Source organism: Chrysemys picta, chromosome 15 (assembly GCF_011386835.1).
Source record: "Chrysemys picta bellii isolate R12L10 chromosome 15, ASM1138683v2, whole genome shotgun sequence".
Taxonomy (NCBI): domain Eukaryota; kingdom Metazoa; phylum Chordata; order Testudines; family Emydidae; genus Chrysemys; species Chrysemys picta.
The window spans coordinates 25833062-25849060 of NC_088805.1; the positions used below are offsets into that span (position 1 = coordinate 25833062).

Sequence of the window (15999 nt, forward strand, 5' to 3'; positions counted from 1 at the left end):
GATTCAAACTGGGAAGCTAGAGGTCAGAGTCTCTGTATCCCATTATTAATCTCTCTGAGCACTCTAATCTCCTGCTGTTTTATGTCCGGGCTTCTTGGAATGGCCATCCGTAGTGTTTCTTTCCCTTGCTGCTGCTCCTTTGACTTTGTTCGCTGGTCCGTGATGGACCCTGAAGCACTATTCATCTATTAAACTGATTAATGTATTGTGTCTATGATACGCAAAGCAAGGTCCGACTCAAAGAAGATAATAGCTGAGCAATCGCTCCCTTCCTATTGTAGATAAGGTACGGCTAACAATGGCATTAGCTATAAAGAGGTAGATCACTTTCCTGGATATAATGGGGTAGCTGGTGGATTGTGAAAGGGTTTCTGCTTAAAGTTTATCAGCCTGATTTCCAGAGGTGCTCCGTTGAAGTCAGTGGGAGCTCCAGGCTTCCAGCACTTTTGAGAAGGCCAAAAACTAGCTGTGTACAGAATCAGAGTTGAATTTAGATCTGAAATGGATTTAGTGCCAACCTCCTCCCAAGTCATGCGTTCCTTTTCATTACCAAACCCTCCAGCAAGAGCATGAAAGGCATGCCGGTGTTAAAATGCAGGTTGGATAACTGGACTTATTTGGCTCGTTTATAATTAAAAATTAATAAAGTAACGATCAAGTAAGTTATCTAACCCTGGGTGTGGCATCTCAAAAGAGTCATCTTTTTAAATAGCATGGTTCATGTTTCTACAGCTTTTCCAGTTGATGTTCTCTTTTCATTCACAAATAAAACATGGACTTACTATGCGGGAATATTGTAAAAGGGGAAACCTGTGCCCTAAACCTTTAGGATTAAATAGTGCAAAGTAGTAAAATCCTAAAGGAGAAGCCAGGAGATCATGAGGGTAACACGGAGCTTGCTAAAATGTCTGAACTAATGACTGCTTTCCCTCTGATATGTCTCGAGTCAGAGCGAACGTGCCCCTGGATGGCTTCATGCAGTACTGCTTGGACTGCCTGATTCATAGCCATAGACTGTGTTTCCCACTTCTGTTTTTCTAGCCTACTTAGTTTTGTGACAAGCAAGGGAAAAATATCTCAGTGGGAAGGAAGCTTCTGTTCTAGGACTGCTCAAAGAAAAACAAGCGATATCAGGAACAGGCCAAAAACTACCTTGATCCCTTTTGGAAAGTAACTAGTTTCCCAGATGAAGATTTTCTCCCAAACTGCAATTTTTAAAAGGCAAGAAAAATGTGATTATGGGAAGAACAATTCTAGGAAAGAAAATTAAATCCATTTCAGATTTGGGTTTTATGTTCCTTTTTAAATGGAAGATGCCAGGTGAATGGAGGGAAACATTTAAAACACCACCAAGTGTCTTCAAGGCAGTTAATTGCTGTCATAGAGTCTAGAATAGTTTATATGCTAACCAGCATATAGAGGTGACATTGCATTTGTCTTTTATTAATGACACGCTCTTTCCTCCTGTGATGTCACACAGTGAATGGCAAACAGTGGTGCTGGAACACTTTTACTAGTGGGGGTGCTGAAAGCCAGCCCCCTTACCCCTGTCTGTGCCTCCACCCCCACCCCAGAGCTGGGACCGGGAGCAGGGCTGTCTCTAGGGGCGGGGGGGACCTGGACAGGGCTAAGGGGGCTGAATCTGGGCTTGGGCACAGGCATTTGACTGCCAGCTTATCTCATGATGTCCATCAAATAGCCGGCAGCTGGGATCCCGTGTGCAGGGCTGGGAGTTCAGTCCCGGGTATGAGGCGGCAGCCAGGACTCCACATGCGGGGCAAGGAGGAGAGCACAGGGCTCGGGGCTGGCAGCTGGGACCCCGTGTATGGGGCCTCGAGCAGAGCCAGGGTGGCAACCAAGACCCCCGTGTGGTAGGCCAGAAGCAGAACCCCACGTAAAACCTGAGAGTGCTGCAGCATCGCACGCACCCCTAGTTCACGCACCTATGGTGGCAAATATATTTCCTTTCCAGGCGCTTTGTGGTCACTGACAGTGAGCTACTGGACTAAAGCTGGGAAGGGGGAGCAGTGCGTCCTGAAATGCCTGTGACAGGTCTGGCTCTGTGGGAAGAGGAGAAGCGGCACAGACACATTATGGGCTAGAACCAGGTAGGACAAGAAAAGGATCTGTGCATATTATGGGTGAGCTGTGGTCGAAAAGCTATCTTCTTCCAAGAGGCTCTCTCCAAACTAAACATGGCCTTTGGTTCCCACTCTGAAATCAAAGGTGGTCCTTTGGTGACCTCACCACCTCCCTTGGCCAGAGAGAGCCTAGAGCTTTGCATCCTGGCTTTAAGATATGAGACGTTCGTATCTTACGTCTTACAGGTCACTGAATGAGACACCAAGGCCAAATTTCCAGTTCCACACAGTTTGCCTTTTTTTTTTTTTTTTTTTTATAGCAGAGTTCAATCATACATGGTCATTATATGCCTGGTCCCAGATGCTGTGGCTATCCAAGTAACTGTCTCATCCAGCTTTGGGAGTCCTGGCTGTTTAGGTCCTTGCAATAAGCAGAGAAAGAGAGAGACTTTGAGGCTAGTGCCAGAATGATACTCTTGGAGGCTGAAGTCCTCCACCTACAGAACTGGACCAGCATAGTCAGCGACATGGCAAGCTTTGCCCAGCAAATGTGCCTCTTCCCACATCTGGTGATTCTTGACTGGGTTATCTATTCACTAAGACCCACTCAAGCTTTTCTGAGACTGCCAACCAAGTTTTAACTGTTGTGGGTTTTGAAACATGGGCATCTGTCCACTGGGAACTGGACTGAAACCACTAACAACATCTGATAGACTGGGCTTGAGTTGATGACCTGGAGATGAAAAGCTCCTCATCTCATTCCCAGTCCTCTGAGCCATCCAATCCCCAACACCCACACCACCCCTAAGTCCCTAATAGTTCTCTAATAGAAAATAACAGAAGCCCAAATACTTGCCACGCAAAATTGAAGCTTAATCCATGTTTCCTATAAGGGTTACAGCAAACCTTTGTCAAAGCAGATATGTTAATCTACCTTTTGGTGCAGAGCACAGTAGGTTTTCAGCTTTAAATTACCATTGTACAGGAACTAATGGCCCTTACAATGGAACTGACTGTGGAAAAACAAGGAACCTGAGCAATTATTAGGTATATATTCCCAGTGAAAACAACTCATTGTCAGTAAAATGCATGATTGATCATCTGGGTCTAGCTCACTTTCATTTTCTTTCCAAGTTGCTCTACTGTATGATGTTAATAGTACTGCAATTATTTTAATGAACTGCACTAAGGGAATTTACAATGTGAATAATTCGGATGCTACCAAGCTGGGAACTCTGACAAGCATTTCTTACTAAGGAGTCAGATATTGCACACAAAAGGGGCGCTGGCCTGGGTCCCTACAAACATCCAACTTTGGGAATGACTGAGGTATGAATTTACAAAGGTGCACTTTGAATACCTGGTACGATGCTACACATTCAAGGCCTGACCCAAGGCCCATTAAAGTCAGTGGAAAGACTTTAATAAGCAGTGGATTAGACCCTAAAGCTGCATTCTTTATACATGCAAAACTCCCATTGCATTCAAAATGAATGGGCGTTTTGGGTGCATAAAGAATGCAATATTGGGCCACAGGACAGAGAACTGTTTAGTTTGATGTCGTGCAGGGATACAGCCATGTCTCCTGTCGGTAACATTAATGGAAGGTACACGGTTACATTCTTGCTTGATGGGCTAAATAAATGGGGTTGATTCAATCTCAGTGAAAAGCAGGTGCATCTCAGCTCCCTTGAAGCCAATGGGTTTATATTAGTTTAAAGTGAGGGGTAAATCAGGCCCAATTGTTTCCCACTCTAAGATTATGAGTGATCCAGTGCAGCTCTAATAACTGACCCACACTGCTACATCACACTCAAGCTGAACTTTTGCGGGGGAGGGATGGGAAGGAAGGAAAGAGAGCTCAGGAAAAGTTGATTTCACTTAATACACATTTCTATGTGTGACTTCTGGTCTTTTGCACCAGACTGGCTATTCTAATGCTATTCCTGGCTCAACCATAAGTGAGAAGGACCAGACAACACCAGAAGAGAGCTTGTGAGGACATTTCCCTGCTGATTCGAGAGGCTGGGATAAATGCTGAAGCTACGGGAGTCGAGACAGGCCCGCAGCCAAGTTCCAATCCCAGCCTGAGGCTTCCCATAGCTTGTGAGTGTTTGCATCCCTGGGGGCTGATTTGGGCTGATGGCTGCTCCGCAGAGGGTCAGAACTAGGCCTGCCTATCACTGGGGAGGACCTGCAAGTTAATCCATTGCATGTACGGAAAGATAAACACGCTGTCATAGCCATTTGGGGGAAGCCTTCAGCCCAATACAGAGCCCAAGGGCCTGGCCTAGGTGCTGGGGCGATGCACAGAGGGAGAAGCATCTTCCCCACTAGCCCGCAGAGTGACTCCACCGCTGCTTTACCAAGGTTTTGTTCCCCTTGTACTCCTCCAGCTTGAGGGGAAGACTGAAGAATCTGTGCTGGGCAGATGCTTTAGTTCTGCCCTAGCCTGATGATACCCCACCTGCACGCGCCTCCTGCTTGGCTCTATGGCCGATCAGCTGTGTGAACCCCCAGTGCATCCTGTCCCAATTCCAGCCCCCTGCCTTGTGCAGCTGCGCCACACTGGCTGCAGAGCTGGGGGTCTCTGTGTGGCTACGGAGAGGGGGGCTGCATTTGCCCCTTAAGGACATACCCTGTGTTTCTTACTCAGTGTTTAGTTGTATCTGAGGGAGACAAACTCCCAAGGAGGAGAAGCTGTGGCATTTGGCCCTGGTCTTGTAGCAGAGTGAGTGATCCCCTAATTTCTACCATTCCCTGGAGTCCATTAGGATTAAGAAACACTGATCAAAGACGGACATTCCCATTTCATCTTGTGGCAGTTGCTCATTGTCAGCTGCTGCTGTGGCAGCTAAGAAGGTGAAATGGGAACTGCATGTTCATGCAGAAATGGCAGGGCAATAAAAATCGATGCAAAATAGAAAAAACCAACCCCACACCGGATGATATTTTATTTCAAATGTCCTCAGAAAAGCCAGGGACCAAATCAAAGCGTGGGGCTCGAAGCTTCTCCACGACATCGATGAGCTGCATTATTCTGGAAGACCCGTTAGGCTCTTTGGAAAGGTGTGTCACTTGTTTTCTGCAGCCCTACAACAACCTGAGATGTTGTAAAAATAGCTGACAATGTCTGATTGACAGCTGAGGATGTGACCCTAAACTCTGATGTTTTCCTTTTCCTGGTGAAATCAATGGTGCCTCAGACAGATGCTGAACTACATGTGTTTGCGGTGGGAGTGCCATTTTAGGCCAGTTTCTTTTGAAAGGGGGGTTGGAATTGCGAAGGATCAGTGGCGCTCCGGGCTCACAAAGAGGCACTGTCTTTGAGGAATCTTTACATAAGCCCCGCAGAACCAAGGCAGCAGGAGTTTGCACAGCTGCTGCTGGAAGCAAACATGTACTTTTAGCTGACCTGTGCTGATGGCTTTGGGCATTAAATCTGACGCTTTCCAGATGTACAGCCCTCTCTTGCCACAATCCAAAAACATTTGGTCCCCAGGTTAAAAAAAAAAAGGTGCTGTAAATACCACATTGTACTATATATTCCAGAGCCTACATTCACAATTTCACTCTAAGACCTTAAGGTGTATACTGAGCTGGGAATTTACAAGGAGGGTTTCAAAATAAGTTTGGTTCAAAGTTAGTTACTGTGCCAGTCTTCATAATTCTTTGCTCTTGATTGGGGCTTTTTCTTCATCCGAATGAGGCTCGTTAGCCAGCGTTTCTTTTAATTTATTAATTCTAAGTTAGCCATAAATCCAGTGACCTCTGCAAATGCAAACATAAGACTCCTATTGATTTTGCTGGGCATTCAAATGAGCCCCGAAACCATTGGCAGGGAAACGGAAGCCTTCAAAATAATTTGCAGATATGCCTTTTGTAAAAAAAACAAAAAATATTTGATTCAGAGCCAGGGGTTTCGATCCTGGGTTGGATCAGAACTTTCTGGGGAACTTGGGACCAAGGCTGAGATTTGGGTCGGGGACAGCCGCATTGCCATGGGCAGAAAGCTGTGCTTTAGTTTAAAGTCATGACTGAAATGCGGAATGGCACTGACAGTTCCATGACGTGTGCAGTCGTTGGTGTGACAAGACTCGCTATTATTGGATAGTGTGGGGAGGCTGGAGAGGAACACGGTTTTGTATTTAGAAAGGATACGGGACTGGTAGTAATAGAAAATCAAGCCTTCTGGTGAACCAGAGGCCAGTCTGGTGCAGACAGCTGCGGCATGAGCTCTCTTCAGACCACCCTGCCAATTCTCTCAAGCGTGACCTGGACTGAAGGACCTTGAAAGGAAAAGGTGATTGGCTCAACTACTCCTTCCTTTTCCTCCAGCTTGCCATCTGGGTTGAGCGGGAAGGATCCTGTGCACTAGCATTGTCACAGGGCCCAATTCTGATCTCATGCATGGCATTGTGAATCAGGAGTAACTCCAGTGAAGTCAGAGGTGCAAGTGAGATCAGAATCGGTCCCAGAAAACCTACAGTGACTTAAGGACTCAGCTGAGGTTACTGATTTGGATTCCGTCTATGAGTGTCAGCTGAATTCAGATGTCTGGTCTTAGAGATAAAAGATACAGAGATAAAAATAAAACTCAGGTAAAAGAATTAACTGACGCCTAAAAGGGACCTGAATTGAGATTATATCAACATAGAGTCATAGCCAAACCAGAGAAACATAGATTCATAGATTCTAGGACTGGAGGGGACCTCGAGAGGTCATCGAGTCCAGTCCCCTGCCCGCATGGCAGGACCAAATACTGTCTAAACCATCCCTGATAGACATTTATTTACATAACTAGCTCACATGCATATATAAACTCCCATTCTGGAGTCATGCTGATCTCAGGCATTCAGAAAAGTGGGGTACCCAGCTGATGTTCCCTTCTTTCTGACTGCCTGACATTCACTAAACTCCCCAGCTTGGCTTGACCTGTTTACAGGCGCCTTTCCCAGCATGTTATCCTGGTAGCTGGCCCTTTAAATCTGGGAAAGGCAAGTAGCTGCAGCCCAAGCATGGATATTTTACTTCTTATTGCAGTAGAGCTGCAAGTCCCTTTTGTGAGGATTTAGTTTCTTTCAGCTTCTCTTTCCTTCCCCCTCTCCTCTGACTCCAGGGGAGTGGCTGTGTTCAAGGGGTGAGCACGGCTTAGGACAGCACAGAGCTCGGAGAAGTCCATGTGATCTGAGTTTTAATAAGATCTGAGCGTTATTCGGACTTTCCGTCCCACATTTCAGTGTTTGTTTTTGTCCCAAACTGGGACAAAAAGTTGAAATTTCGAAATTGTTCATGGAACAGAGATTCTCAAAAAATTCAAGTTGGAAACGCCAACTGGTTTTATTTTGACATTTTTTGATTAAAATGAAACATCTTAACATCCCCACAAATCTCAATATTTCATTTCAATTTGTTGAACTCACCTGAAGTGCTTTGTTTCCAGTCAGTTCAACATTAAATTCCATGTTTTCATTGTGGCGCATTGCCTCATGGGAGCTATAGTTCAGGAGCCTGACGCCCCCATTTTCACTGGCTGGACTACTTCTCCCATGATGCACCACACCAAGCTTGCTTGGAAGGTAAGCCACATTGCATGAGGGGAGATATAATCCTCCGGGGAGCTTGGCCCATAGGTGAGAATGGGGGTCTAATCTACAAAACCCGTAAGGCAATGTGCTGTTAGGGAAATGCAGTTTGTTTTATTGAACTAATTCAAAACAAAAAGTTTTGGGTCAGTTCAACAAAATGAAATATTCCAATTTGGGTCAAACTGACGCAAAATGAAATATTGCTTTTAGATTTTCCCAATGGGAAACTGAATTTGGGAGGAGGGCCAAAACCAAGATTTTTCCCATGGAAATTTTCAATTTTGCAGAAACTTCATTTTCCATCAGAAAATCATCCCAACAGAAAATTCTCCACCAATTCTAGTTTTTGTTTAAGTGCATATCTTTAGGGCCGGATCCAAAGCCCACTGACGTAACTAGGAGTCTAATCATTGCCTTCGGTAGGCTTTGGATAAAGTCAGAAGTTTGCCAAAGTACACTCTATAAACCTAAAAATAAATTGCAAATCTAAGTCATCGAGGGATTTTCTCCAGTCACTAGAATGATCAGCCATATCCCAAAACAAAGGCGCCGGCTGGAGAGAGTGACCTATTTATCAATAAAGTAACAGTGTGCTTTTGCAGCCTCAGTCACTGGAATGCTCTGCGTTATTCCTGAGCCCAACAAGGAGGGAGGTAGCATTATGCAAGCTGCATTAATCTGCAGCAAACCGCTAACAGATCCTTACAAATAATTTCCCCATTAAGTGTCAACCCCAGAGGGGACAGATGGGATGTGTTGCTGCATGAGAGGATTCCTAAATTGGTTTCCCCGCTCAAAGAACTACAAAGAGCTGTGCTGCCCTGTTTAGAAAACATTTGTGTTACAAGCCTAGTCCCGGCGAGGAATCCCTGCTGTAACATGTAACAACTTCACTCTCTGCCCTGGGAAGTGGAGATGTCCCTACTATATGGTCTGGGGGTTGCTCTAATTACTGCAGCCTCCCGAGGCCTGTAGATGAGCTATGTAACAGTCCAGCATCTCTGTAGCACCATATGTTACACAAGTATCCCTCTGCTTCTCCCCCTACCTTGCCCCCAGTCCAGGCTTGGCAAGGTGGGGCTATGTAGAACTGATTACATCGGCCCAACACTGCCTGCTCTAGGGGAATTCTCTTCCTGCCCTTTGCGGCATTCTGACTACCCGCTATACCTCCACAGAGATGTACAGGGGCCAGGCCTGGGGAGAGGGTCTCTCCCCTAGTTGGAGGAACCTGTTAAAGGGGGGGGAAGTCCTTTGCCGCAGTTAACGCATGGTTTAGCACAGAATGTAGATGGGGTGGAGTGCAAGGGCTGTAATACACTCAGGGGATGGAGTTAAAACATGCCTAGGTCCTAGCTGCACTGCAAGCAGGGCCGGTGCAACCCATTAGGCGACCTAAGCTGTCAGGTACGGCGCTAACATTTGGGGGGTGGCGACCGTGGTGGCCGGATCTTCGGCCGCCCCGTTCGTCGGCGGTATTTCGGGGGCAGGACCTTCCGCCACCTAGGGGAGCAAAAAAGCTGGCGGCGCTCCTGACTGCAAGAGTCAACCACACTGCAGGACGGGTGTAGCATGTTTTGTTGCACAATATCAGAGGCAGGTACCGGGTGGGTTTGGTGATGTCTGGGCTCAGTTTGAGCTGTGGGAGAATGTTCCGGTCATCCCTAATTTCATTTACACTTGTTCCCCCCATTTTCACCTTTCATCAGTGAGAGCCATCCATGCACATCTCGGAGACACCACGAGGTCCTGCACCAGTGCCACAGGAGTCCAGCCATGACCTTCCTGCTATTTCTAAGGTAAAGAACAAGCAAAACGCCTGCCCCCCCCCCCATTTTCCCCATAAAACCTTTCCAGCCTTCTCTACCTAGCATCCGAAAAGGTACAAGCCCAACGTTTACAAATTATTTTCCACGTCACCTTTAAATCTGCACTAGTTCTGGTTCTTCTGGCTTCTTTTTATTGTATGAATTATATTTCCCCCCTCCTCCCCGCACGCACGCACGCACTGGCCTGCTAAACCCAGGGTTGTGAGTTCAATCCTTGAGGGGGCCACTTAGGAATCTGGGGAAAATCAGTACTTGGTCCTGCTAGTGAAGGTAGGGGGCTGGACTCGATGACCTTTCAGGGTCCCTTCCAGTTCTATGACGTAGGTTGGTTTTCTGTTTGCAAGGTGCTGGAGATGGAGCCCTGTCTTATGCACCAAAAAGGTATAGTCCCCTTCCCCGCCGGTGACTTCCATGACCAATGCGTCTGCATTGACTAGTCCAGTCTCCAGGGACCAGTTCAACCTTGGTATCTCTACTGAGGCTGCCAGTCATGGTTGGGAGGTTCATGATGCCGACAGCTGTGCTCTAAGAACTGGAATAAGAGCTCCCGCTAATTTTGTGTAGGCCATCAAACAATCATCAGCTGGTCACAACTGACTGGAGTCAAACCAGTGCCCCAGAGGGGAAAGACTGCAATAGAGGTGCCACTGGTAATCCACTGAGCCATCTCTAAAAATTACAAACAAAGCAAGATCTTTTCTGGACTCTCTCAAGGACTCCCTTCCAGCCCCTGATTAGCACCTGTAACTCCCATGGGCGATACCTGTGAGAGCAGAGGTGAGAAGAAAACCCTTAATCCCCATGTGATATAATCTTCCCCATCCCCCCCATTCATTCCTGTCAGTGTGCCCACTGCAGCCTTTTATGGATTGCTTTGCCAGCGCTGACAGTGAACTCTTCATTATAATTACAGTGACTCAACCCTGTGTGGTTTACCTGTTACTTTGTCCTGTTAGCTCAGCTGGCCTGAGTCACCTTCAGGGGCAGAAAAAGTATTGCCATGTCTCAGCTGTAAAGCGTCAGTAACTGTTTACATCTTGTTGGCTAATGGATCATTAAAGATAATTAAAACTAAGCCATTGCCTGCAGATGCTGCCATTTTATGGGTATCTGTGTCACACTCCGCTTTATTCAGAGGAGAAACAAACTATAATTGTGGCTTGTGTGACGTTTTAGTCTGAACGTTAGTGCATACCAGTCTCTGTGATCCAATGCCTCTGACTATACTTTGGTCCAGTTAGAAAGCGGAGTGTTTTGAAATGTGAGCCCTCAGAGATCAGTTCCACTGAGTCAAAATACACCCAGCTGGGGTTTCTCTTTTAAGAGTGAACAGGGGGGAGAAATCATTCTTCTTCTGGAATAGCAAGATGATCATCAAGGAGATAAAGAGTGTGAATTCGCTCCTCTGGTCAGATTAATTACCACTGGCTGACATTCACCTGATTTTCCTTCCTTGGAACCTCCTCAGAGGCTGCGTTCAAATGCTCGCTCCTGGCCCTTGCCCCATTTTTATAAGGATTGCTGATTAAACGATGCTGAGAACGGCCTCCCTTCCACCACGGTGGTCAGAGAGGGAGATTAACCAAATCTGCTGGTAAACCTCACTTACGCTGGGTGCGTTGCCAATCCCTTTCATTTGCTAATCCAGATACACTGATTCCAGGTAATTGTACCCATTCATTTCCTGATTGGTGTAGTCTATACTAACTCCACAAACCACAGGGAAACCTGAAACCCCAGATGGGGAACTTTGCTCCTGCAAGCTGCTCTCTTAGGCGCAGATCCTCATTTGGGCCCTGTGTAAGGAGGAGAGTAGCATTCGGAGCACCTACATTGCTCATAGGCACATATTGCCTTGCCTGTGCTAGGCTTTGCTGCCAACAATGTATCCCCCTTGCTCCCACCAATTCTGCAGGAGCGATAATATAGGCAAGATACCAGCAGCTGCGTTGTCACCACCCTGCCATGTGCTCACCTTTGTGGGAGGGAAGGTGGCCCAGCAAGCCAAGCGCTGGGACTCAGAAGACCTGGGTTCTATTCCTCTCTCTGCCATTGGCCTGCAGGGGCAAATCATTTCTCCTCTCAGGTTCCTCATCTGTAAACTGGGGAGGGTCACTCTGACCTCCTTTGTGAAGTGCTCTGAGATGGAAAATGCTGTATACGAGCAAGGCATTATCTTTATCTAGACCTACTGCACAGCACAGTGGGATGAACGCTAATGGCAACAGGATCCTGGTGTGAAGGACATGGGAGCTGCCCAGGTGGCTGGCTGTTCGGGTGCTGTTTGCTGTAGGATTACAGCTGGAGCTAAAGGGGGAGTCACTTGTGATAGGCCCCATTCACTGATACTTCGTGGCCAAGGCAGGTGTCACTCACTCACTGTGAAGTTTTACCTCTGACCGTGCTGAGTTCAACAGCCCAGCCTGGTGCTGGGAAAGGGGAAATCCAGGCAGGAAACCGGACATGAGAGGGAATAAAAACACCACCCCCAAGTGCGGCAAAGAGAGTGGCAAAGGCTGCTGGGAAGGGGACTGAACTCCAGTCCCCAGGGTTGAGGGTGTCGGGGGTGGGCTAGGCCTGACTAAGCCTATAGGTAAGACAGAGGTGTGTATAGACCTTGCCCGGTGTCCAGGCCCTTTACTCTTGCTGCACCGTGTTCCCACAGTTGAGATTAAACAACACTTTGGTTTGAAAAGGCTGTTCAGATCACTTCCTGAAGGGAAGATCTGCAGGATCCGAACCCCGTCGGGCCTGCTGAGCAATCACGCAGGCAGGGGCTGTAGTGCCAGGCCCAGTCCAGGAATGGGGGAATTGTGGGAATCCATCCTTGGCCAGGTGACGGCAAGAGGCCTCACTCCTTAGGGAGGTGCACTCAGAAAGACCATGGAGGGATCAAAGGTTCAGCTAACCCTGAACGGGGACCGAGGGCCCTTGCCATTGGAGTTGAATTGGTGAGAGCCATGGTGGGGGATTTGGGGCGGAGAAGCCTTGTGTGGACATAGTATTCATGTGCCCCTCAGGTATCACTTAATCTAATTTAATCTCTGATACGAAGAGTGCCACAAAGGCAGCTGGCACTTTAGAGGTACCCAAGAAGTGAAAGGCACCCGCTCCAGAGCACTTGGAATCCAGCTCGGTCAGCTGCATGAGCAGGGACGACAGTCGCAGGGCAAGAGTTTTGGGAGCGTCAACATGGGAAAGTGGTGAGAAATTGTTACGAGGTGTGTGTGGAGAAGGAGGGTACTTGGCATGTGGCTTGGGAGGTTGTTCCAGGCACAAGAGGCTGTGTGAAATAAAGGCATGCAGGCAAGAATAGCAGCAAGTGAAGTTTGTGAAGAGGGTTGGGAGGATTTGGGGGGAGCAGGAGTAGGTGGGAGGAAAAAGGTAGCCAGGACAGAGTCCTGTAGGGCTTTGGAGGTCAGAAGAAGGCACTTGAGAAGAAGGCTGTAGATAAGGACAGGGAGCCAGCTGAGGGATTTGGGGAGCATTTGGTGCAGTGGGAGAGGAAGATGATGGTGGCAGAGTGGGCTGGAGAGGTAAGAACCTGGGAAGCCAGAGAGTAGGTGGTTCTCACAGGAACTGTATGGCAGTGGTTCTCAACCAGGGGTACACGTACCCCTGGGGGTACGCAGAGGTCTTCCAGGGGGTACATCAACTCATCTAGATATTTGCCTAGTTTTGCGACAGGCTACATAAAATGCACTAGCAAAGTCAGAACAAACTAAAATTTCATACAGACAATGACTTGTTTATACTGCTCTATATACTATACACTGAAATGTAAGTACGATATTTATATTCCAGTCGATTTATTTTATAATTATATGGTTAAAAGGAGACAATCAGCACTTTTTCAATAACAGTGCTGTGACACTTTTGTATTTTTATCTCTGGTTTTGTAAGCAAGTAGTTTTTAAGTGAGGTGAAACGTGGGAGTACGCAAGACAAATCAGGCTCCTGAAAGGGGTACAGTAGCCTGGAAAGCTTGAGAGCCACTGGTCTATGGTCCTGCTGATGCCGATGAATACACCAGAGAGCCCAGCATCATAGCCCCCGATGACCTGTCAGGCTGCCCCTCCCCCTGCACCCCGCAGAGGTCACTGTGGGCGTTTCAGCGCCTGCCTCCGCAGTCAAACGTTGAATTTCAATAGCAGTATTTGCTTCTGATGGGGCAGCCACTTAATTCTGCCTGATCCAGGAGCAGAAGTCAGACGTTGGGGAAGTTGGTCTCTTTCCTTCCCGAGCCCCTTGTAATGCCCCTCTGTGCACTGAATATGTATTTTTTTCCACATGTAGTGAAATGGAGTTTGCCTCCACTAAAACAATCGTGTGATCAGCCTGTTGTACAGCAGCCACCATGCTTTCTTGTCTGTCCTTCGTCATTCACCGCCCTCACGCTCTCGTTTCTCAGGGCGGCTTTCTCAGCCCAGCCATTTTCTGCGCTTGCGGGTGTTAAGTTGTGGCAATAATAATCCTGGCCCTGGTGAGAATACCGAACGTGTCGTTTGTTGATCCTGGATGGCTGAGTTGTACTACTGGCTGGCTGGCTGAGCTGCTAGAACTGGCAGACGGAGCTATTTCCAGTGCGTTCCTCTGACAGGGGAAAGTGTGTTTTCAGATTTCTTCTTTCTTCTCCCCCCTTGGAGCCAGCAGCTGCCAGAAAGCTTTGGAGAGGAAACTTCAGAGTTCTTCTGTAGCTCTCGCCTGTGGACTGCGAGCAGGCAGAGTTGGCAGGGCTCTTGCTGCAGGCTGGAGAATACTCTGCAAAGCCGTTCGTCAAGTTCATGCTACTTTAATCGTAGCCGTTTTCCTCCTGCTGGGGTTGGTGACACCGTAGGGGGCGCTTGTCCCTGGGATCCAATAATGAAGCTGCGCCCAACATGATATCCATCCGTTAGCACTGGGCTGCCAGAGATGCCACCTTTCAGGAGAGGTGCAGAAACAAAGTCCTGACTACATGTGATGGGTTAAGATCCTTTGGCTCTCTTTCCAAAACTAGGGGTGTTAGCCCCAGTGTCCTGGATAAACTCTGCTTACATTCTGCCAAGGCAAATTCCCCCTGCGGTGTCAGCTGGCTGCAACATCCTTCGCTTCCTCTCTGTTGCTTAGCATTGCTGTGGGCCATTAGCCAACTCACCCACTTTCAAGATCCCCTCCCACCACACCTCTTCTATGGGGAGACCGGGGAGGTGGGGGGTAGTGCACACCCCAAAGACACTCGGCGTCTCCTACTTGGAATACCCCGGTCTCCTCCTCTCCAGTTATTGCTTGACACCCAACTCCGACCCCCACAGAAAGTGGCTGCCAAAACCATTGTTCCCCCACCAATTTATTTGTTACCTTCACCTGTTCTGTCCTGTCTCCAGTGTAGATTACAACTTGTTTGGGGCAAGGGCCTTTCTTTTTACTTGCTTTGTGAAGCTCCTAGCTCTGTAAAGGTAGCAAGAAACAGCTCACTTTGCACCTGAAGTTCCCAGAGGTGTCACAGCAACAAGCGGCTTATTGAGGCAGGATGGTCCCGTGGTTAGGGTGGTAACCTAGCACATGGGGGGCTTTGGTTCTATTTCCTGTTTTACCACAGCTTCCTCTGTGACCTTGGGCATGTCACTTAGGCTATTAACTCCAATTGATTTCATGGTGGATCTGGGCCTTAGTGTCTCTGGCCTGGCTTTTTAAAGGTATTTATGCAGTGCTGTACTCAGCATTGTAGTACCTATCTGATTTAGGAGCCTAAATCTCATTTCCCTGTTTCGGTACTTAGGAGCTAAAATCCCATCCACTGTCAATGGGAATTTCCTTTTGGAAAAGAGATTTTGGCTCCTAAATCAGTTGGGCACTGCAATGCTTGGCCTGTGAGCCTCAGTTTCCCGTTTCTGTAATGGGGACAATAGCCCTGCCCTGCCCCAGAGCCTTGTTTTGAGAATAACTCTTAAAGATTGTGAGGTGCTCAGACATTATCATGGGCACGTATGAAGACCTTCAATAGATAGAACTTGGAGCGTGATCCAAATCCTATTGCAGTCAATGGAAAGACTCGCATTGACTTCAGGGGACTTTGCATTGTAACATTGCCAGGCCAGGTGTGTAACCCTGAGCATGGGTTTAATCAGGGCTGGAGCAGCATGGTACGTACACCAAACCTGGTCCTGGTGGAGAAAGTCAGAGTTGACACTGAGGCCACAGCTATCAAATGAATGTGCAGGAAAGTGGCTGCGGATTGCAGACGGGGCTGGCTGCTGTGGCTAGCGGAGAACTGCAGACATTTGCTCAGCTCAGGTTTCCCGGCCTCATGGAAATGGGGCGAAGGTGCAGTGACGAACTTCCTGACAGCTGGAATGAAAAAATGTCTAAGCAAACACAAGCCATAATAGCAGATTGGCACAGCTTGTTTATACTCTCTATTGATTCAGTTATAATCATTCGTTAGAGAAAGGGCCCTACTCAATTACTTCCAGTGTGGACATAAAGAAGAACATACTTGCATACAAAGGTTTGGAACAA

The 15999-nt window shown here is 47.7% G+C and overlaps 1 protein-coding gene across 3 annotated transcripts in view; it reads left to right on the forward strand.

Moving 5' to 3' along the window:
- Positions 1 to 15999, forward strand: part of CCDC92 (coiled-coil domain containing 92) — a 226700-nt gene that overhangs the window by 9617 nt on the left and 201084 nt on the right. For 2 of the 3 annotated variants that reach the window (XM_065568048.1, XM_065568049.1), the window contains exon 3: positions 9379 to 9468. The gene's annotated coding sequence lies outside the window, so the exon portion shown is untranslated. Of the gene's footprint in view, positions 1 to 2011; positions 2109 to 9378; positions 9469 to 15999 lie in introns of those variants that run through there. The other variant, XM_042852524.2, reaches the window with a different exon arrangement.